This window comes from Lathyrus oleraceus, chromosome 4 (assembly GCF_024323335.1).
Source record: "Lathyrus oleraceus cultivar Zhongwan6 chromosome 4, CAAS_Psat_ZW6_1.0, whole genome shotgun sequence".
Taxonomy (NCBI): domain Eukaryota; kingdom Viridiplantae; phylum Streptophyta; class Magnoliopsida; order Fabales; family Fabaceae; genus Lathyrus; species Lathyrus oleraceus.
In genome coordinates, this window is record NC_066582.1 from 283,267,363 (window position 1) to 283,288,554 (window position 21,192).

General features: G+C 41.4%; 1 non-coding gene across 1 annotated transcript; it reads left to right on the plus strand.

Moving 5' to 3' along the window:
• Nucleotides 1–19,816: 19,816 nt before the first annotated feature.
• On the plus strand, nucleotides 19,817–19,923 carry LOC127076957 (small nucleolar RNA R71). The gene has a single exon (XR_007786962.1). It is a non-coding gene; the product is annotated as a small nucleolar RNA R71 (small nucleolar RNA).
• Nucleotides 19,924–21,192: the final 1,269 nt, after the last annotated feature.

The following is a 21,192-nucleotide window of genomic DNA, read 5'->3' on the forward strand; positions in this document are numbered from 1 at the left end:
TTGTTGCGTAGTTAAGTTGGGCAGCATCTAGGGTTCTACTGGCATAATAAATGGCATGTAATTTTTTATCTTTCCTTTGTCCTAGAACGGCTCCAACTGCATAATCACTAGCATCGCACATTATCTCGAAAGGTTCCGACCAATCAGGTGGTTTCATAATGGGTGCTGTAAGACCCCAATTTTGACCCTAAGATCCCTCATGGCATCATAACATTGCATTTGCATTGCCTCAAGGATCTTTAGCATCTTGGTTCACTTTGCCTTTGGGTGGGACTCCTTGTGATTGGTTTGAGATTACCAAGCATGCTTGAATTATACATCATTGTTTCTCTTACTTTTGTTTACTAACCAAAAGCACAAAAATGTGTCACTAACATCTTTTGTTTGAAGCTTGAGTATCATCCAAGACACTTTGTGGGTTCTATTTAGATGATCAGTCAACACAAGGGAATGGCTTGAGATACTTCCAACAGGTTCAAATGGGGTCTATTCGTCAGTCAAAATGTTAATCTTGAAGGAGCAAAAGTTTGTTCATGAGCTGACATGCTCGCTAGGCGAGCAAAATGGGTCGCCTAGCGAGTCCCAAGAAAAGCCACCAGAATCACCTACGCTCAGAGGAATTTCTTGAACTGTCATGCTCGCTAGGCGAAGCCCACGTGTTTAAAAAAAAAAAAAAAAAAAAAAAAAAAAAAAAGAACGAAAAGAAAAACGAAAAACGAAAAATAAATAAATAAAATATAACAGAAAAATTTTGGACTTGGGCCTCTCTCATTTGAGCCCACAGGTCCACAAAAATCAGGTTATAAATTCAGAGTTTCAGTGAAACAAAAGGCAATTCTATTCTTATTACCCTAGTAGGGAAAAAGATAGTGAGAGAAGAGCTAACAGAGTTCAGAGCAACCTCCAGAGACTGAAGGGAAATCATCTGCAAAGAACCAATTCCCTCTCATATAAACCCTAAGAGTGCTTTGCAAACCCAATCGGGGAATTCAATTTCATTCGATCTCTCCAGTCAGGTTTGCCTTATTCCCATTACTTTATGCTTTTAATTTGAATGCTCTGAATGTATGAGGTATTATGGGTGAATTTGATACCCTTTTGATGCATGTGTTTGACAAGAGGTTTAGGACTCCTACCCTTGGTTGCTTTTTGTGAGCTTTTTGTGAATTTTAATGGCATGATTCATGTGGTTACATTTTGATTTGGGGGCAACTCTTGATCACCCTATCTTGTTTCTCTAACCTGTTTGTTGAGTTTTTTTTTGTGAGGGCTCATATGACTCTGGCAGAGATGGCTTGCCTGGTGTTCCACTTTATTTATGGGGTACCACCTGGAGGTCTATTCCGATTACCTGTACTGACTCGCTTTCTTTGATGGTGTTTAGCTTGGAAGAGTCTTTGGATTTCTTATTTATCTAATTGATGTTACTTCGGATCTTTATCCGTACGGTAGATCTCTCGATCCCTTTACTTTTCCCGCATGTTACCGATTTCTTAGGTTTCGTATAGCCTCTCGTGGCATGTCGTTTAAGGTAGCGCGGTTCCTTCATCTAGGACTTCCTTTTTGCATGAGCATCCCTAAACACCCCAAACTCATTGATTTTTCTTCTCCTAAGAACACGTTATCTCCTTCTACTACAGACGAGTAAGTCTCCAAAGGTCGAGCATCCGGTAGATTGCGTAGTAACGTCGTTCACCCCAAAACACAATCCTTACCCCATAGGTGGTCGAACTATGTTTTGCTCTGATTTTCATCCCATATGAGATACGTAGGCATAAGACGCGATGTCTTAGCGAGCACACTCCTCTTTAACCCCTAGGTAGCCGAGCTACGAAGACTCTAATTCTCAGATTCAGATGAGATACGTATGCAGTGGATGCGACGTCCGTGCGAGTCATTTTCTTTTGACCCTTCTTTTAGTAAGTAGTACATTAGATAAACATACACGCTTTTCTCATCCCTTCAATCATGTTTGCACAAATAAATTTTCAAAAAAAAAAAACAACAACCTTTGCAACAAATGTGAAAAGGGCTCCCTAGGAGTACCTAGGATGCTTTGGGTGCCTAATACCTTCCCATTGCATAACCAACCCCCTTACCCAGATCTCTGACATTTTTTACTAGTTTTTGATTCGATAAAACTTTTAGGTTTTTGTTCGCTTTCTAACCATTCCTTTGGATAAATAAAAGTGCGGTGGCGACTCGACTTGTATGATTTACCTTGGATTTAGTCAATATCTCTAATGGTAACGAATACCCCGCTATAGAAAAGTGGCGACTCTGCTGGGGAGATGAAATCCTAGTGGGTTTTGCCTACTTTTCATATTTGTTGTATTGTATTGTATATTTTTTTTAGTGACATTTTTTTGTGCAATTTGGGATTACTGTATTGTATGTAATGATTGAATTGCTTGATATTAATTCCTTGTATGCTTGGTGATCTTTGTGAGATGAATTCTATACCCGGACTCGAGTGCACTTAGGATAGGAGAATGGCATAGTCTTGTCGACTTGTATGGAGTTATTCCTTAGCAAGTTGACTTGCAAGCCCATTCACTTGGTGGAGGTTATGTTGGGATCAATAATGTCACACAAGTAAGTTGTGGTTAGACATTACTCTTTCCAATATATACCTTAGAAGCCAAGGACCTTAGTTTACCAAACCCATCTTGGCCTATTCGTAGGATGTAGTGCAAAATTCGTTCAAGTGTAAGATTTGATACGATTGTTACGCGATACTACACTCATAAGAGTCTCTCTTGAGAATATTTTTGGAATACGAGTAGTCGTTTCTCCGATAATATCCAAAAGATGGGATGATGACTATGGGAACCTTTTGTAGAACAAGCTTGGTAGGTTTAAACCTTAGTACACTCCCTTTGGGTGGTTCTCAACCTAAACTCCATGCTCGTTACTTGCAACAAACCTTTGATTCATGGTTGATCCGTTCATGTATCCTTAATATCAATGGAACTTGGGTGTTGACAAGGTGTAAACCATAATCCACCAAAATGGATGATTGATATTAAGGATAACATGATCCACCCCATGACCTTTGTTTGGTGTGCTTTGCTTGATCCTTGAGTGTGATTGTTGCATTCATGCACCCATTTGCATTCATATCATCAAAATAATAAGAAAATTTTCAAGGAACTTAAGAGGTCTATTTGCAAAATTTTCAGACATGGAAAGAAAAAGAAGGAATACAAAGAAGTACAGTTTCAGACAACCAGACTTGAAAGAGTTAAGGAATTTGACATCTTATGTATTAGATCCCTTGGGTTTCAAAGCTCGTTTTGGGAAGCTTCTTCCTCTTCTGACTACTCAGGTGGATGAAGGATTGGTGAGTGTATTGGTGCAGTTTTATGATCCCTTGTACCGTTGCTTCACGTTTCCGAATTTCCAACTTTTGCCTACCCTTGAGGAGTATGCTTACCTTGTGGGTATACCTATTCTAGACCAGTTGCCGTTCAGTGGCTTGGAGAGTATTCCTACTTCTCAAGAGATAGCTGACATGTTACACATAGATGAATCTCTGGTTGGTGCTTATATGACTACCAAAGGTGGAATTCAAGGTCTCCCTTCTGAGTTCCTCATTGCTCAAGCTACTATGTATGGGAAGGCCATGAGTGAGGACACCTTTGAGGCCATATTTGTACTTCTCATCTATGGGCTAGTGTTATTCCCTAACATCGACAAGTTTGTGGATGTGAACGCTATTAGGATTTTCTCTACTCTTAATCCCGTTCCGACTCTGTTGGGCGATACCTACTTCTCTTCGCATATGAGGAATGCAAAGGGTGGTGGCGCCATTGTGTGTTGTTTGCCTCTGTTGTATAAGTGGTTTATTTATCACTTACCTCAGACGGTCGCTTTCAAGGAGAACAAGGAATGTCTACGGTGGTCCACGAGACTTATGTCTCTCACTAATGATGTTATCTCTTGGTATAACCATGTGTATGATGGTGTGCGGATTATTGACTCTTGTGGCGAATTCTCCAATGTACCTCTTCTTGGTACATGTGGTGGGATTAACTACAATCCTGTTTTGGCACGTCGGCAGCTTGGGTTCCCCTTAAAGGATAAACCCAATAACATTCTGTTAGAGGGTGTATTCTTTCAGGATGGTAAAGATCCCCAAGGATTGAAATCTAGGATGGTCCGCGCTTGGCGCAAGATTCATAGGAAAGTAAGGAAATAGTTGGGTCCTAAGAAATGCATCGCTTTGGAGCCTTACACTGTTTGGGTTAGGAAGAAGGCGTCTGAGTATCTCATGCCTTACGAGTATCTGAGACCTACACCTATGATTATGGTTGGGCCTTCAACCCTCCCTAATCTAGGAGTAGAGGAGTTGAGAGATGAAGTCCGTTCACGTGCCTGGATCCGTGAACGTGAAGAGTTGCTTCAGCAGATTAAGGAGAAGGATGTGTTGATTGAGTTTCTTGAGCATCGGGTTATTGATGACCCTGATGATGTATGGACTTCTCTACTTCCTCAGTCTTCTAAGTTCTGGAAGAGGAAGTATGATCGACTCGCCAAAGAGAAGGCCGATATGGAGGCAGCCTACGAGAGGGAGGTGAAGAGGCTTCGCGCATCTTATCTTCCTGTGTCCCGAGCTTTGGATGATTGTTTCTAGGGATCCATAGGATGGTTATTTTCCTTTTCTCTTGTACATGATTGACGATGCTGCACTTCTTTTCCCTGACATTATTTGATGAGATATTTCCATATGTGATAAAATGCTTAATATTTCCAGAATTTGCAAATAAAACTCTAAAGTTCCTTTGAAATAAAAAACAAATCATATGCACAAGCATTGCATGCATCATATGCATAAGCAGGTTTTGTTTCCAGTCCCTTGCCCTGTGGTCTAACTCTGTGTCCTTCATTTATTTTGAAGACAAGCTGACTCACTGGTACTACACTAGAGCCAACATTTCAAGACTGATGGATCACTTAGAGCAAGAGAACCGTGAGCTGAAAGAGGAAGTGGCTAGATTGACTGCCCTAATGGAGTCATTCATGGCTGCCCAGAGCCAGTCTTCTCCGACACCTTCAACTCCTCCCCAGAGGACAGTTATCTCCGAGATTGTCTCCTCTACTGCGCCCGCTGCCAGTGCACACTTTGTTCCAACAGCCATGCCAACCGGGTTCCCGTGGGGGATGCCTCCCAATTTCATGCCTGAGGGTCCTGTTCCTACCTTTGCTTCTCTACCGGCATCTAGCCCGGTCCTTGTCGTTCCTCCTCCTATCGTGCATACTTTGCCCAGGGTAGACGACACCATCTATCATTCTGAGCCGTCTGGGGGTCCAGATGTTTATGAGAAGATGGATGCTATGAACGATCAATTTCTTGAGCTTTGCAAGGAATTGAAAACTCTCAGAGGGAAGGATCTTCTCGGCAAGTCTGTTGCCGATCTCTGCTTGGTTCCCAACGTAAAGATTCCAGTGAAGTTCAAAGTCCCCGACTTTGAAAAATACAAAGGAAACACTTGTCCTCTCAGCCACCTGTTCATGTATGCCAGGAAGATGTCGACTCAAACCGATAATGACCAACTACTCATCCACTACTTTCAGGATAGTCTGTCTGGTGCCGCTTTGCGTTGGTACATGGGTTTAGATAGCGCGAACATCCGATCCTTCAATGATCTCGGCGAAGCCTTCGTCAAGAAGTACAAGTACAACGTGGATATGGCTCCCGATAGAGATCAATTGAGAGCCATGTCCCAGAATGATAAAGAAACATTTAAGGAGTACGCCCAGAGGTGGCGAGAGGTGGAAGTACAGATCGTGCCTCCGCTAGAAGAGAAAGAGATGACTAAGATCTTTTTGAAGACTTTAAGTTCTTTTTATTATGAGCGGATGATTGCTAGCGCTCCTTCTGACTTCACCGAGATGGTGAATATGGGGATGCGTCTAGAAGAAGGGGTCCGTGAACGACGGTTAACCAGAGAAGAAGGCTCTTCTGCCAAACGTTATGGGGAGTTTGCAAAGAAGAAAGATGGAGAGGCACATGCTGTGATCTCCCATGAGAAACCAAGAAGACCCTCTGTGAGGAGGAAGACTGTGCGTCCCGCCAGTAACCAGCACCAGGTGGCTCATATAGCACCTGTCTTCAGAGATAATCAATAGTACCAGCATCACAACAACAATCAGCAACCACCTTAGCAATATCAGCCACAACAGCTCCGTCCACAACAGCAGGCCTACCAGCCTCGAAATAGTAATCAAACCAGCACAAGTTATGAGAGGAAGAGGGTCACCTTCGATCCTATTCCTATGACGTACGCAGAGTTATATCCCTCTTTGATAGAAAGGAAGCTGATTACTCTGAGAGACCCACCGGCTATACCTGTTAACCCCCAATGGTGGTATAAGCCTGAGTTACATTGTGTTTACCATTCTGGTGCTCCCGGCCATGACGTGGAGAATTGTTACCCTTTGAAGAACAAGGTTCAAGACCTTGTGAGGTGTGGTATTCTATGTTTTGAGGACGTAGGCCCTAATGTGAAGAAGAACCCATTGCCCGAGCATGGGAAATCTGTCAACATGGTCCAAGGTTGCCCTGGAAAATACAAGGTCAAATATGTCAGTCATATTCAACAGTCTCTGGTCCAGATGCATCGTTTGTTGTGTGACTACAGTCATTATGAGCATGACCATGATAGATGCCGAGTTTGCTCTATTAACCGATTGGGTTGTTGCCAGGTGCGCAAGGATGTTCAGGAAATGCTGGACGAAGGAGTCATTGAGATCCTTCAAAACAGGAATGTTGATGAAAATGAGCCTGAGGTCAATGTGATCTCCCCAGTGTTCCGGATACCCGAGCCTGTTATCATCAAGTACAATGGTAGCAAGCAGAAGGCTTATCCCGCTCTGATCATTAAGCCTGCTGGTCCTATGCCTTACTCCTCTGAAAAGGCAGTTCCCTATCGCTACAACGCCGTAGCAGTAGAGAATGGGAAAGAGGTATCCTTGCCCTCTTCTTCTGTTGTGAATATTGCTGATGTTAGCGGTTTGATCCGTAGTGGCCGTGTATTTTCAGCACCACCGAAGCCTCAAATTAATGTTGATTTTGTTGAACGCCCGATCGGGAACGCTGTGAATTCTCCGAATCCGGCACCTGTTGTTAAACCCTCCTCTACATTGATAACTCCTACTTCTGTTGGCCCAAGCGGCAATGTGAAAGAAGACTGTGATGAGATGTTGAGACTCATCAAGAAGAGCGAGTACAATGTTGTAGACCAACTTCTACAAACGCCATCCAAAATATCCGTGTTATCCTTACTCTTAAATTCAGAACCACACCGAGAGGCTCTGCAGAAGGTGTTGGATGTGGCATATGTAGATCACGATGTCACTTTGGAGCAATTCGATAGCATTGTTACAAACATTACTGCTTGCAACAACCTGAGCTTTTGTGACTCTGATCTCCCTGAGGAGGGAAGAGACCACAACTTGGCTTTACACATCTATGAATTGCAAAGACGACGCCATGTCCAATGTGTGGTGGACACCGGTCATCATTGAATGTATTTCCAAAGTCCACTCTCTCAAAGCTATCATATCAAGGGCCTCCCATGAGGCAGAGTGGAGTAGTTGTGAAGGCTTTCGATGGGTCTCACAAAACTGTGATTGGGGAAGTTGATCTCCCAATCAAGATCGGACCAAGTGATTTCCAGATTACCTTCCAGGTTATGGACATTCACCCATCATATAGTTGTCTCTAAGGAAGACCATGGATTCACGAGGCAGGCGCCGTGACGTCCACCCTACACCAGAAATGAAATTCGTGAAAAACAAGAAGCTGGTGGTGGTAGGGAGAAAGGGCTCTCCTGGTTAGCCATTTGTCTTCCTTCTCTTATATAGATGCTGAGGTTGAAATTGGAACTCCTTTCCAAGCTTTATCTATAGCTGAGCCTATATGAGAAGAGAACTCCTTCATTTGCTTCCTACAAAGATGCAAAGCTGGCCATTGAGCGTGGTGCAACCACTGGTTTAGGAAAAATGATTGAGTTAGAAGACAACGAGTCCCGGGCTGGCATAGGTTTTTCTTCTGGTACTTTCAACAAGCAAGGGTTATTCAAGACTGGAGGTTTCATCCACACTGGTCTAGATGAGGACGCTGCTGTCGTTTTAGAAGAAGATACAAAGGATTCTGGCAATTTCATCATCCCTGGAGGGGTCTGCAACAATTGGGTCGCTGTGGATATTCGAACAGTTGTCCATAAGTCAACGTAATGATCACTTTGTTTAAAAACCCTTCTCCCATTCCAAAAGGAGGAGTGATGACATTGATGGCGCATAAGTACAATGATATTTTCATTCAATAAATTCATGTTAAATGTTTGTTTTTCCCATTTATTTTCCCTTTTTGTTTTTGCATGAAATTGGTGATCACATAAAACCCTAAAAAAATAAGATTAAAATCAATCTTTTCATCTGCATAATGATTTGCCTTGTTTGATTTCTAAAAGCTTTTCATATCCAAAATCATTATGCAGGTTGATTTCTAAACCCATTGAACATAATGACCCAACACCATCTCCCAATATTGAATTCCCTGTATTTGAGGCAGAGGAAGATGATGTTGAAGAGATTCCTGAAGAGATCACCCGGCTACTTGAGCATGAAGAGAAGATCATTCAGGCGCATCTTGAGAATCTGGAAACGGTCAACTTGGGGTCTGAAGATTGTGTGCGGGAGGTAAAGATTGGGGCACTTCTGGAAGAATCTGTTAAGAAGGGGTTGATTAAGTTGCTACAAGAATATGTTGACGTATTTGCCTGGTCATATGAAGACATGCCTAGTCTAGATACAAATATTGTGCATCATTTCCTACCTCTAAAGCCTGAGTGCATGTCTATAAAGCAGAAGCTCAGAAGAACTCATCCTGATATGGCAGTGAAGATCAAAGAGGAAGTTCAGAAGCAAATTGATGCGGGGTTCCTGGTGACTTCTATATATCCTCAATGGGTGGCCAATATTGTGCTCGTGCCTATGAAAGATGGAAAAGTCCGGATGTGTGTGGACTATAGAGACTTGAATAAAGCTAGTCCGAAAGATGATTTCCCTCTACCACATATTGATATGTTGGTAGATAATACAGCTAAATTCAAAGTCTTCTCGTTTATGGATGGATTCTCCGGATATAATCAGATTAAACTGCCACCCGAGGATATGGAGAAGACAACATTCATCACACCTTGGGGAACATTCTGTTATCGAGTGATGCCCTTCGGTTTGAAGAACGCCGGAGCCACGTATCAATGAGCTATGACCACCTTGTTTCATGATATGATGCACAAGGAGATTGAGGTATATGTTGACGATATGATTGCTAAGTCAAGAACGGAAGTTGAACATGTAGAGCATTTGTTGAAGCTTTTCCAGCGTTTGAGGAAATATAAGCTTCGTCTGAATCCCAACAAGTGTACATTTGGAGTCCGTTCTGGCAAGTTATTGGGCTTTATTGTCAGTGAAAGAGGTATTGAGGTTGATCCTGCAAAGGTCAAAGCAATTCGAGAGATGCCTACGCCTAAAACTGAGAAGCAAGTCCGAGGTTTTCTTCGCCGCTTGAATTACATTTCCAGATTCATATCCGACATGACTGCCACATGTGCGCCAATATTCAAGCTCCTCCGAAAAGATCAGTCTCATGATTGGACCGAGGATTGCCAGAAAGCTTTCGATAGTATTAAAGAATATCTGTCTGAGCCTCCGATTCTGTCTCCGCCTGTAGAGGGAAGACCTTTGATCATGTATCCGATTGTTCTTGAAGACTCGATGGGTTGTGTCCTTGGTCAGCAAGACGAATCAGGGAAGAAGGAGTATGTTATTTACTACCTGAGTAAGAAGTTCACCGATTGTGAGTCTCGATACTCAATGCTTGAAAAGACATGATGTGCTTTGGCTTGGGCTGCTAAGCGCTTACGCCAGTATATGATAAATCATACGACTTGGTTGATATCCAGAATGGATCCAATCAAGTACATCTTCGAGAAGCCTTCTTTAACAAGGAGAATTGCCCGTTGGCAGATGTTGTTATCTGAGTATGATATTGCGTATCGAGTTCAGAAGGCTATTAAAGGTAGTATCTTGGCTGACCATTTGGCACATCAGCCTATTGAAGATTATCAGTCAGTTTAGTATGACTTCCCGGATGAGGAAATTCTGTATTTGAAAGTGAAAGATTGCGATGAGCCTACACTTGATGAAGGGCCAGAGCCTGGTTCCAGATGGAGTATGGTGTTTGATGGCGCTGTAAATCAATATGGAAATGGTATTGGGGCCGTGATTATTACTCCTCAGGGCGCGCATATTCCTTTTACAGCAAGGCTAACTTTCAAATGCACGAATAATATGGCTGAGTATGAGGCTTGTATTATGGGATTGGAGGAATGTATTGATCTAAGGATCAAGCATCTTGATGTATATGGTGATTCGGCCCTTGTTGTTAATCAGATTAAGGGTGAATGGGAAACGAATCAGCCTGGCCTCATTCCATACAGAGATTATGCGAGGAGGATTTCAACGTTCTTTACTGTGGTTGACTTCCATCATATTTCTCGAGATGAGAATCGGATGGCAGATGCTCTTGTTACGCTTGCTTCAATGATTGTGGTTAAATTGTGGAATGAAGTCCCCAATATCACCGTGATGCGCTTGGACAGACCAGCTCATGTATTTGCAGTAGAAGAAGTAAAAGATGATAAGCCGTGGTATTATGATATCAAGTGTTTCCTTCAGAGCCAGATTTACACGCCTGGGGCATCTGTAAAAGATAGGAAGACTTTGAGGAGATTGTCAGGCAGTTTCTACCTCAATGGAAAAGTGCTTTACAAAAGAAATTTTGACATGGTTCTGCTCAGATGCGTGGATAGACACGAAGCAGACCTGTTGATGACTGAGGTCCATGAGGGTTCATTTGGTACTCATTCCAAAGGACATGCCATGGCTAGAAAGATGTTGAGAGCAGGCTACTATTGGCTGACAATAGAGTCTGACTGCTACAAATTTGTGAAGAAATGCCACAAGTGTCAGATTTATGCTGATAAGATTCATATTCCCACGACACTTTTGAATGTGATCTCATCACCATGGCCTTTCTCCATGTGGGGAATTGACATGATTGGCATGATAGAGCCGACAGCGTCCAATGGACACAGATTTATTCTTGTAGCAATTGATTACCTCACCAAGTGGGTTAAAGCGGCGTCGTATGCAAATGTGACCAGGCAGGTGGTCGTGAAGTTTATCAAGAATCAACTCATATGCCGATATGGTGTGCCAGATAAGATCATTACTGATAATGGATCTAACTTGAATAACAAGATGATGAAAGAGTAGTGTAGTGAATTCAAGATTGCACATCATAATTCTTCTCCGTACAGACCCAAGATGAATGGGGTTGTTGAAGCTGCTAACAAGAATAATAAGAAAATTATCCAGAAGATGGTTGTTACGTACAAAGATTGGCTTGAGATGCTGCCATTTGCTTTACATGGATATCGTACATCTGTCCGCACTTCAACAGGGGCAGCCCCTTTCTCTCTTGTTTATGGCATGGAGGTTGTACTCCCAGTAGAGGTGGAGATCCCGTCAATGAGGGTCTTGATGGAAGCCAAGTTGACTGATGTTGAATGGGTTCAGAGTCGTTATGATCAGCTGAACTTGATTGAAGAGAAGAGATTGACTGCCATGTGCCATGGTCAGTTATATTAGTAGAGAATGAAGAAAGCTTTTGATAAGAAGGTCAAGCCTCGTGTGTTCCGAGAAGGTGACCTTGTGCTCAAGAAAGTCTTGTCTTTCGCGCCCGATTCCAGGGGCAAGTGGACTCCAAACTATGAAGGTCCATATGTTGTTAAGAGAGCCTTTTCAGGCGGTGCTTTGATACTTACAACTATGGATGGGGAGGATTTCACTCGTCCTGTGAATTCAGATGCAGTCAAGAAATACTTCGCCTAAAAAAATAAAAACTGAATAGCTCGCTAAGTTGAAAACCCGAAAGGGCGGCTTAGGCAAAAATGAGCGTCTCGGTGGATTGATAACCCGAAAGGGAGATCCAGGCAAAAGTTAGAGACACAAAAAATATATAATAATGATATAGGTATCTCGCTAGATTGAGTACCTCATCCTGGGGCAATCTAGGCAAAAATTAGGGATTTGGAAAGTAACTGCATCCTGACGAGACCTTGTTCTACAACTATTGTCCGTCAGAGATCCTTGCTCATTATCAGCCAAAGCTTCAAATACATCGGATTCAGAATTGGTGGAGAAATGGTCATTATGTTCAATGTAGCCCTTTACCAATATATATCACCAATTTCAAATTTGTAAAGATCTATGGAGTCTTGCCATTCGCAGACTACCATTCTATCAAATAAATTTGAGCCTTTTATCCAATTATTGGCACTCTTATCTGTTTCTATTCAACAAATGTTTTGCATGTTTTGATTAAGAAAATATCATTGTTTTAAACGATCAAATTTTTTATAATTTGTTTTTAAACAAAGTGAACATTCACAATGACGAAAGGATACTTAGGAGATCCTCAGTGCTCTTCCAAGGGTGGTACGATCCCCAACAGGGTAAGATTTTTGTCCATATTCCTGGCATGACTGTATCTCCTCCCTCCGGAACCTTTTGTGGTTTATCCTACCAAGTGGATTGCTTGTTGAGACTCACCTCTCTTCCCTTCAGCAGAGTAACAATCTTTCTTCCTCAGCAGCTTGGATCTTTTTGGGCAAGAGCGGTATTTGGTGGTTGATCCCGATAAATCCTTTATCTCCTCGGATAGATTCCCCAGTAGAGTTGTTGGTGTGGTGGACCTTGTCTGTGATAACTCTCGTCCCCAACTGGAATGATTGATGATTCATCCCTTGCAGACTTCTTTGCTTCCTGGTATCTCTGATCCCCAGCAGATTGGATACTCCCCGATGAACTTGGCTTTCTCTCTTGAGATGTAGTACCGGGTGGTTGATTCCTGGACCTGGTTGTGTTAGATATGTCTGTCTGTCAGCATACATCATACATAAACCACGCATATTCATGCATAATTATAACATTCAGATATTCATGGTGCATTCTTCGCCATATATCGTTGTTTGTTGTCTCCTGCTATTTGGTGATATACTTCCCCGAGCAGATGTGTGTGTCTGATCTCTCCATATAGAGTCAGCTCCATAAGCAGAAAACGTCTATCCTTTCTTCCATATTCCCCACCGGGTTATATCCTCGTGGATGTTGATTGTTTTTGTTCCTTCCCAACACATATACTGGGATGGTTTTCCCCATTGAGTTATATCCTCATCTGGACAAGTCTTGATTTGGTGTGCCTATCTAGTTTGATCCTAGATCAGTCTCTTGAGACTCTTTTCCTGTTTCCCCGTGGTAAATGAATAATTGCTCAATAATTAGTAATTATTATCCCCGGCGGAGTCTGTGTTTCTCTACCCTCATACTGGTATTTGTAAACCCTGTTTCTTCCCTTTTTGCAGAGTAACTATTTTTGCTCATCTTTAATTGGTGACAGTTATCTTCATCCAATATTCGGTGACGATATCCCCTCATCTGCTTGGATAATTGCCCTGATTACGCAATTTATCCCCAGCGGGTCATCTCTCGTCTACCTTGTTGTTATTGGTAACGATTGTTTCTCCCCTGAATTGGTCATCATTATATACCTAGTTTCGGTATCCCAATGCCTTTTCTTTTCGGTCGATTTATCCTTTATTAACCCAGTAACCGGTTGTGGATAATCATCCATGCGAGTATATTATCTACGTTCTGACGGTAATAGATAGTATATCTCATGCACTCTCGGGTCTGAAGCCTTTTGTTCTTCCCCAGTTGAGTAAGATTCGTATCCCCTTTGTGGAGTCGAATATCCATCCTGTAATCGAGTTTGCTTTTAGCCCTCTTTTGGATGATGAGTGTTTTGGGAATATTCCCCAATTCACGCCTTGGTTGGTCACCTATTATATGCCCAGTAACCGGTATCCCTGGTGTTCCTTCCTCTCTGCTCCCGATTATGACTTTTTGTCCCCTGTGGAGTCAGAATCCCTGAGTTGAAGTATACCTTTTAGGTTTTCCTCAGACGTTTTGAAGTTTTGATATCTCTCACCCTTATGCCGGTCTTAGATATTCATCTCTTCCTGAGCATGTTGTATCTCTCACCCTCATACCTGGCGTTCAGATCACATGTCTCCTTGAGCTTATTACCCAGTAACCGGTAATACCTCGTCCCGCTGCTTCCCCAGGAGTGTCCTTGTGGACATCCCCAGCGAAGTCCCTTAGTGGATTGTTTTCATCCGGATTATATCCGAAGTATCCGCTGTGGATAGTTTTTTGTTGTATTGGCATATTCCCCAATATATGCATCTTCGAGTCAGCTCGAGTCTTTCCATTGGATCTTTTCCCTTTGGAATTATGTTCCCCGCGCTTTGAGTCGTGACCTGCTCGCGCATTTTTATCCCTTTTCTATCCCCAGGAGAGTCCCCAGGGTCTTGGTCCCATGGAGTGAATTGCTCATATGGATTATCAGTGGCTTCTGATTTCTTTGCTTTTATGGACACATATCTCCACAGAGTGCTACCATTTTTCATACCTACATTTGCATCATGAGGTCTCTTAGGGACCAAAATTCGTCTCTTTGTTATTATTTAAGCCCATTCTACCCCGTCAAGATGAAGATTTTAACCTTCACTTCTCCGGCTAGAATGACCTTAAATATGGGCATCTGTAAGACCCCAATTTTGACCCTAAGATCCCTCATGGCATCATAACATTGCATTTGCATTGCCTCAAGGATCTTTATCATCTTGGTTCCCTTTGCCTTTGGGTGGGACTCCTTGTGATTGGTTTAAGATCACCAAGCATGCTTTAATTATACATCATTGTTTCTCTTACTTTTGTTTACTAACCAAAAGCACAAAAATGTGTCACTAACATCTTTTGTTTGAAGCTTGAGTATCATCCAAGACACTTTGTGGGTTCTATTTAGATGATCAGTCAACACAAGGGAATGGCTTGAGATACTTCCAACAGGTTCAAATAGGGTCTATTCGTCAGTCAAAACATTAATCTTGAAGGAGCAAAAGTTTGTTCATGAGCTGTCATGCTCGCTAGGCGAGCAGAATGGGTCGCCTAGCGAGTCCCAAGAAAAGCCACCAGAATCACCTACGCTCAGAGGAATTTCTTGAATTGTCATGCTCGCTAGGCGAAGCCCACGTGTTTAAAAAAAAAAGAACGAAAAACGAAGAAAAAAAAACGAAAAAAAAAACGAAAAACGAAAAAAAAAATAATAAATAAATAAAATATAACAGAAAAATTTTGGACTTGGGCCTCTCTCATTTGAGCCCACAGGTCCACAAAAATCAGGTTATAAATTCAGAGTTTCAGTTAAACAAAAGACAATTATATTCCTATTACCCTGGCAGGGAAAAAGATAGTGAGAGAAAAGCTAACAGAGTTCAGAGCAACCTCCAGAGACTGAAGGGAACTCATCTGCAAAGAACCAATTTCCTCTCATATAAACCCTAAGAGTGCTTTGCAAACCCAACCGGGCAATTCAATTTCATTTGATCTCTTCAATCAAGTTTGCCTTATTCCCATTACTTTATGCTTTTAATTTGAATGCTTTGAATGTATGAGGTATTAGGGGTGAATTTGATACCCTTTTAATGCATGTGTTTGACAAGAGGTTTAGGCCTCCTACCCTTGGTTGCTTTTTGTGAGCTTTTTGTGAATTTTAATGGCATGATTCATGTGGTTGCATTTTGATTTGGGGGAAACTCTTGATCACCCTATCTTGTTTCTCTAACCTGTTTGTTGAGTTTTGTTTTGTGAGGGCTCATATGACTCTTGCAGAGATGGCTTGCCTGGTGTTCCACTTTATTTGTGGGGTACCACCTGGAGGTCTATTCCGATTACATGTACTGAATCGCTTTCTTTGATGGTGTTTAGCTTGGAAGAGTCTTTGGGTTTCTTATTTATCTAATTGTTGTTACTTCGGATCTTTATCCATACGGTAGATCTCTCGATCCCTTTACTTTTCCCGCATGTTACCGATTTCTTAGGTTTCGTATAGCCTCTCGTGGCATGTCGTTTAAGGTAGCGCGGTTCCTTCATCTAGGACTGCCTTTTTGCATGAGCATCCCTAAACACCCCAAACTCATTGATTTTTCTTCTCCTAAGAACACGTTATCTCCTTCTACTACAGGCGAGTAAGTCTCCAAAGGTCAAGCATCCGGTAGATTGCGTAGTAACGTCGTTCACCCCAAAACACAACCCTTACCCCATAGGTGGTCGAACTACGTTTTGCTCTGATTTTCATCCCAGATGAGATACGTAGGCATAAGACGCGATGGCTTAGCGAGCACACTCCTCTTTAACCCCTAGGTAGCCGAGCTACGAAGACTCTGATTCTCAGATTCAGATGAGATACGTATGCAGTGGATGCGACGTCCGTGCGAGTCATTTTCTTTTGACCCTTCTTTTAGTAAGTAGTACATTAGATAAACATACACGCTTTTCTCATCCCTTCAATCATGTTTGCACAAATAAATTTTCAAAAAAAAAAAACAACAACCTTTGCAACAAATATGAAAAGGGCTCCTTAGGAGTACCTAGGATGCTTTGGGTGCCTAATACCTTCCCATTGCATAACCAACCCCCTTACCCAGATCTCTGACATTTTTACTAGTTTTTGATTCGATAAAACTTTTAGGTTTTTGTTCGCTTTCTAACCATTCCTTTAGATAAATAGAAGTGCGGTGGCGACTCGACTTGTATGATTTACCTTGGATTTAGTCAATATCTCTAATGGTAACGAATCCCCGCTACAGGTGCAGACACTAATGCTTGCTTTAAAAGATTAAATGTGTCATTACATTTTTCATCAAAAATGAATTCAGCATCTTTCATTAAAAGTCCGGTTAAAGGTTTAGTTATTTTGGAGAAGTCTTTAATGAAACGCCGGTAGAATCCAGCGTGTCCAAGAAAGCTTCAGACTTCTCTGATGGTTTTTGGGGGTTTTAGGTTTTCTATAACTTCTATTTTAGCTTTATCTACCTCTATACCTTTTTTGGAAACTATATGTCCTAAAACTATTCCTTCGGTTACCATGAAATGACATTTTTCCCAATTTAGCACGAGGTTCACCTCCACGCATCTCTCCAGGATTTTCTCAAGGTTAGCAAGACAATTGTGGAAATCAAATCCGCAAACCGAGAAATCATCCATAAACACTTCCATGATACCATCTAGGTAATCTGCAAAGATTGACATCATGCAGCGTTGGAAAGTAGCTGGGGCATTACAGAGGCCGAATGGCATTCTTCTGTAGGCAAAAGTTCCATAAGGGCATGTAAAGGTAGTTTTTTCTTGATCTTCGGGGTGGATAGGTATTTGGAAGAATCCAAAGTATCCATCTAGATAGCAGAAGTAAGAGTGTCTGGCTAGACGCTCTAACATCTGGTCTATAAATGGTAAAGGAAAATGATCCTTCCTAGTTGCTTTATTTAATTTTCTATAATCTATACACATCCACCATCCTCCTTCTAAATGTTTTGCTACATGTTCGCCTTTATCGTTTTGCACGACTGTGATGCCTCCCTTTTTAGGTACTACATGCACAGGGCTCACCCACTTACTATCCGAGATCTGGTAGATTATACCTGCCTCAAGTAACTTAAGAACTTCCTTTTTAACAACATCACTCATTATAGGGTTTATTCTTCTCTGATGTTCCCTAGAGGGTTTTGAATCTTCTTCGAGCGAAATCCGATGCATGCATACGGATGGGCTTATACCTTTCAGGTCAGAGATATTATATCCTAAGGCTGAGGGATATCTTCGTAAAACATCTAAAAGTTGGTTCGTTTCCTTTTGGCTCAAGGTGGCACTAACTATAACTGGACGGTTCATCTTTTCATCGAGGAACTCATATCTCGGGTTCTTAGGCAGTTCCTTAAGTTCTAAGGTTGGTTTCTTAGGGCATGGCATAGGATCTGGGGTAAGGGATAAACATTCGTAAAGGTTATCATCGATGTAGGGTTTCTTAAAGTCATCATCTTCCCTTATGAGAGTTGATGGTAACTTAATTATTTTTATAATTTCTTTTTGTTCTAATTCTCTAACACATTCATCAATGATATCTAAGGCATAACATGAATCTCCCATCACAGGTGCCATAAGAAATTTCGAAAGTATAAATTCTATTTTCTCGTAACCTACTTCAAATGTCAACTTTCCTTTCTTGACATCTATTATGGCTCCTGCAGTCGATAAGAATGGTCTACCTAGAAGGATTGGTATATCATTGTCCTCTTTGATGTCCATGACAACAAAATCAGTAGGGATAAATAATTGACCTATCCTAACAGGAACATCTTCTAAAATGCCTATCAGATATTTAACAGATCTATCGGCTAACTGAAGTGACATCTTAGTGGGTTTTAATTCTCCTAAGTTTAACCTCTCACAAACTGCTAAAGGCATTAGGCTCACACTAGCTCCTAAGTCTAGAAAAGCTTTTTCGATGACATGATTACCCAAAAGGCAAGGAATGGAGAAATTTCCAGGATCTTTATCTTTCTTTGCTAATTTGTCCTCGGAAATAGCATTACATTCCAAAGGCTTCGGATCGTCAAGTCTACGTTTGTTGGTAAGGATGTCTTTGAGAAACTTTGCATAAGAAGGTATTTGGGTGATGGCTTCTGTGAAAGGGATTTCTACATGAAGTTTTTCTATAACTTTAATAAATTTTTGATACTGTTTATTGATCTGGGTTTGTTTGAGTCTTCGCGGATATGGTATAGGTGGTTTATATGGCGGGGGTGGTATGTAAGTTTTATCTTTAGTTTCTTCTCCTTTATCTCGACCTTCCTGGTTTTCAGGTTCCTCTGGTTCCTTTACTTCGTCCGGGGGCTTGGTACATTCCTTAGAAGTTTCGGGTTCACTCAATCTAGGGTTTGGTGGCTCATCATAAGCGTTCCCACTTCGTAGGGTAATGGCATTGGCTTGTCCTCTCGGATTTTGTTGAGGTTGTCCAAGGAACTGTCCTCCAGGTGTAGTCTGAGGGGCTTGGTTTAAAGCTACCTGAGAGATCTGGGTTTCAAGCATCTTGGTATGAGTAACTATTTGGTCAACCTTGGTTCCTAACTGAGTAATCAATTTGTTAACATGAATGTTTTGGTTCATGAACTCCTTATTTTGTTGGGTTTGAGCGGTGATAAAATTTTCCATAATTTTCTCAAGGCTCGGCTTTGGTGGCACAGGTTGCATAGGTTGATTTGATCTAGGGACTTGATAACTAGGTCTCGGAGGTGCGTTATTTTGAATAGGGTTATTGTTTTTATAGGAGAAGTTCGGGTGATTCCTCCATCCAGGGTTATAGGTATTCGAATATGGGTTCCCTTGGGTGTAGTTCACTTGCTCATAGTGGGTTTCGTTTAATAGACTGCATTCTGCAGATTGGTGTCCTTTGGTTCCACATATCTCACAATCCGACGAAATTGCGGCTATAGTATTCGGGTTTATGCACATATGCTCGACTTTAAGGGCTAATGCGTCCATTTTAGCTTACATCATGTCTATAGAGCTTAGTTCATGCACTCCTCCTTGGGCTTCCTTCTTCTCAATTGTCGCTCGTTCGACTCCCCGTGATTGATGGTTTTGAGCCATATCTTCGATGAGGGCACTAGCTTCAGGATAAGGTTTGTTCATCAGAGCACCGCCTGCGGCAGCGTCGATGGTCATCTTTGTGTTGTAATGAAGTCCATTATAGAAGGTTTGAATGATTAACCAATTTTCTAAACCATGATGTGGGCATGCTCGTAAAAACTCTTTATATCTCTCCCAAGCTTCGAACAGCGATTCACCTTGGATTTGGGTAAATCTAGTTATATGGTTTCGAAGAACGGCGGTCTTACTCGGGGGGAAATATCTAGCAAGAAAAACTCTTCTAAGGTTATCCCAAGTCGTAATGGAATTGGGTGGAAGGGAATCTAACCATGATAGGGTTTTATCTCTGAGGGAAAAAGGAAATAATCTTAAACGTATTGCCTCAGGACAAGCTCCATTGGTTTTAAAAGTGTCTGCTAATTGAAGAAATATTTTTAAATGTTGGTTTGGGTTCTCAGTAGCGAGACCCGCAAATTGTCTCTGTTGCACTAGTTGCAACAGGGATGGTTTAAGTTCAAAATTATTAGCTGGGATGGTTGGGTTTACTATACTAGAACTAGGTTCTTCGTTAGATGGTTGAGAGAAATCTTTAAGAGGTCTTTGGTTTTGATCTTCGGCCATAGCTCTCTTAATTCTATGAAAGAATAAACATGCGCGAACGTAACGTTCAGGTTCCGCCAGAGGGTATACTAAGCTTAAACTTCCAAAGGGTATACTAAGCAAGTATACGAACGCGTCAGAGTAATATAAAAGATTGTCGAATCCACAGAGACCAAGTGTCAATCTATCGTTATCCATTGTTATGGTGTTTATCAAAGGCAATCAAAATAGGTGTTTTTTGGGGTGTGCAATGAAAAGTAAAGTATTGAAATAAATTTAATTAATAAAGACAGGGTCGAATGTAATTCACATAATCAATTGATAATCCAAGTACTTGCTAATAGAGCTACTTATGGGCAGTGTTTCCTACTTTGAAAAGAACTAATTTAACAGGAACTGTCGCTTTCGCGTATTCAGAACCGAGTTGTACTCCCTAATCAAACCCTCTTATTGTCACTTATAAAAAGTCGCGCATTGCGTTAGAGTAGTAAACCTATTTTTAAGAAATATAGTATCTTGACTAAGTTGAAAAGTATTATAACCTGGATTTCTTAACCAAAAGAGGTTCTCACAAACCAGACTCTAAACTTATAAACGCGTCCGAAAATAGTTTTAAAATCTCTTTTCTTCTTAATGTTAAAATCTCCTAATGAACTAAACAAAGCGCTTTCGCTGTTTTTGAAATAGTTAAAATCAATTAAGTTTAAATAGACGTTGGACGGCTTTCGATCTTACCCAACGGAAATGAAGTGCGGGAAAACTTAATTTGAAAGTTAAAATAGCCCTTAAGTGTCTACAAACAATTCTACGGATTACTGGTTCAATTATGATCCTTACATTCTAACCTTATAAATTTAGCTAGACATGGTAAAGTAAAAGTGCATTAAAATAAATAAAAGTAGTGCG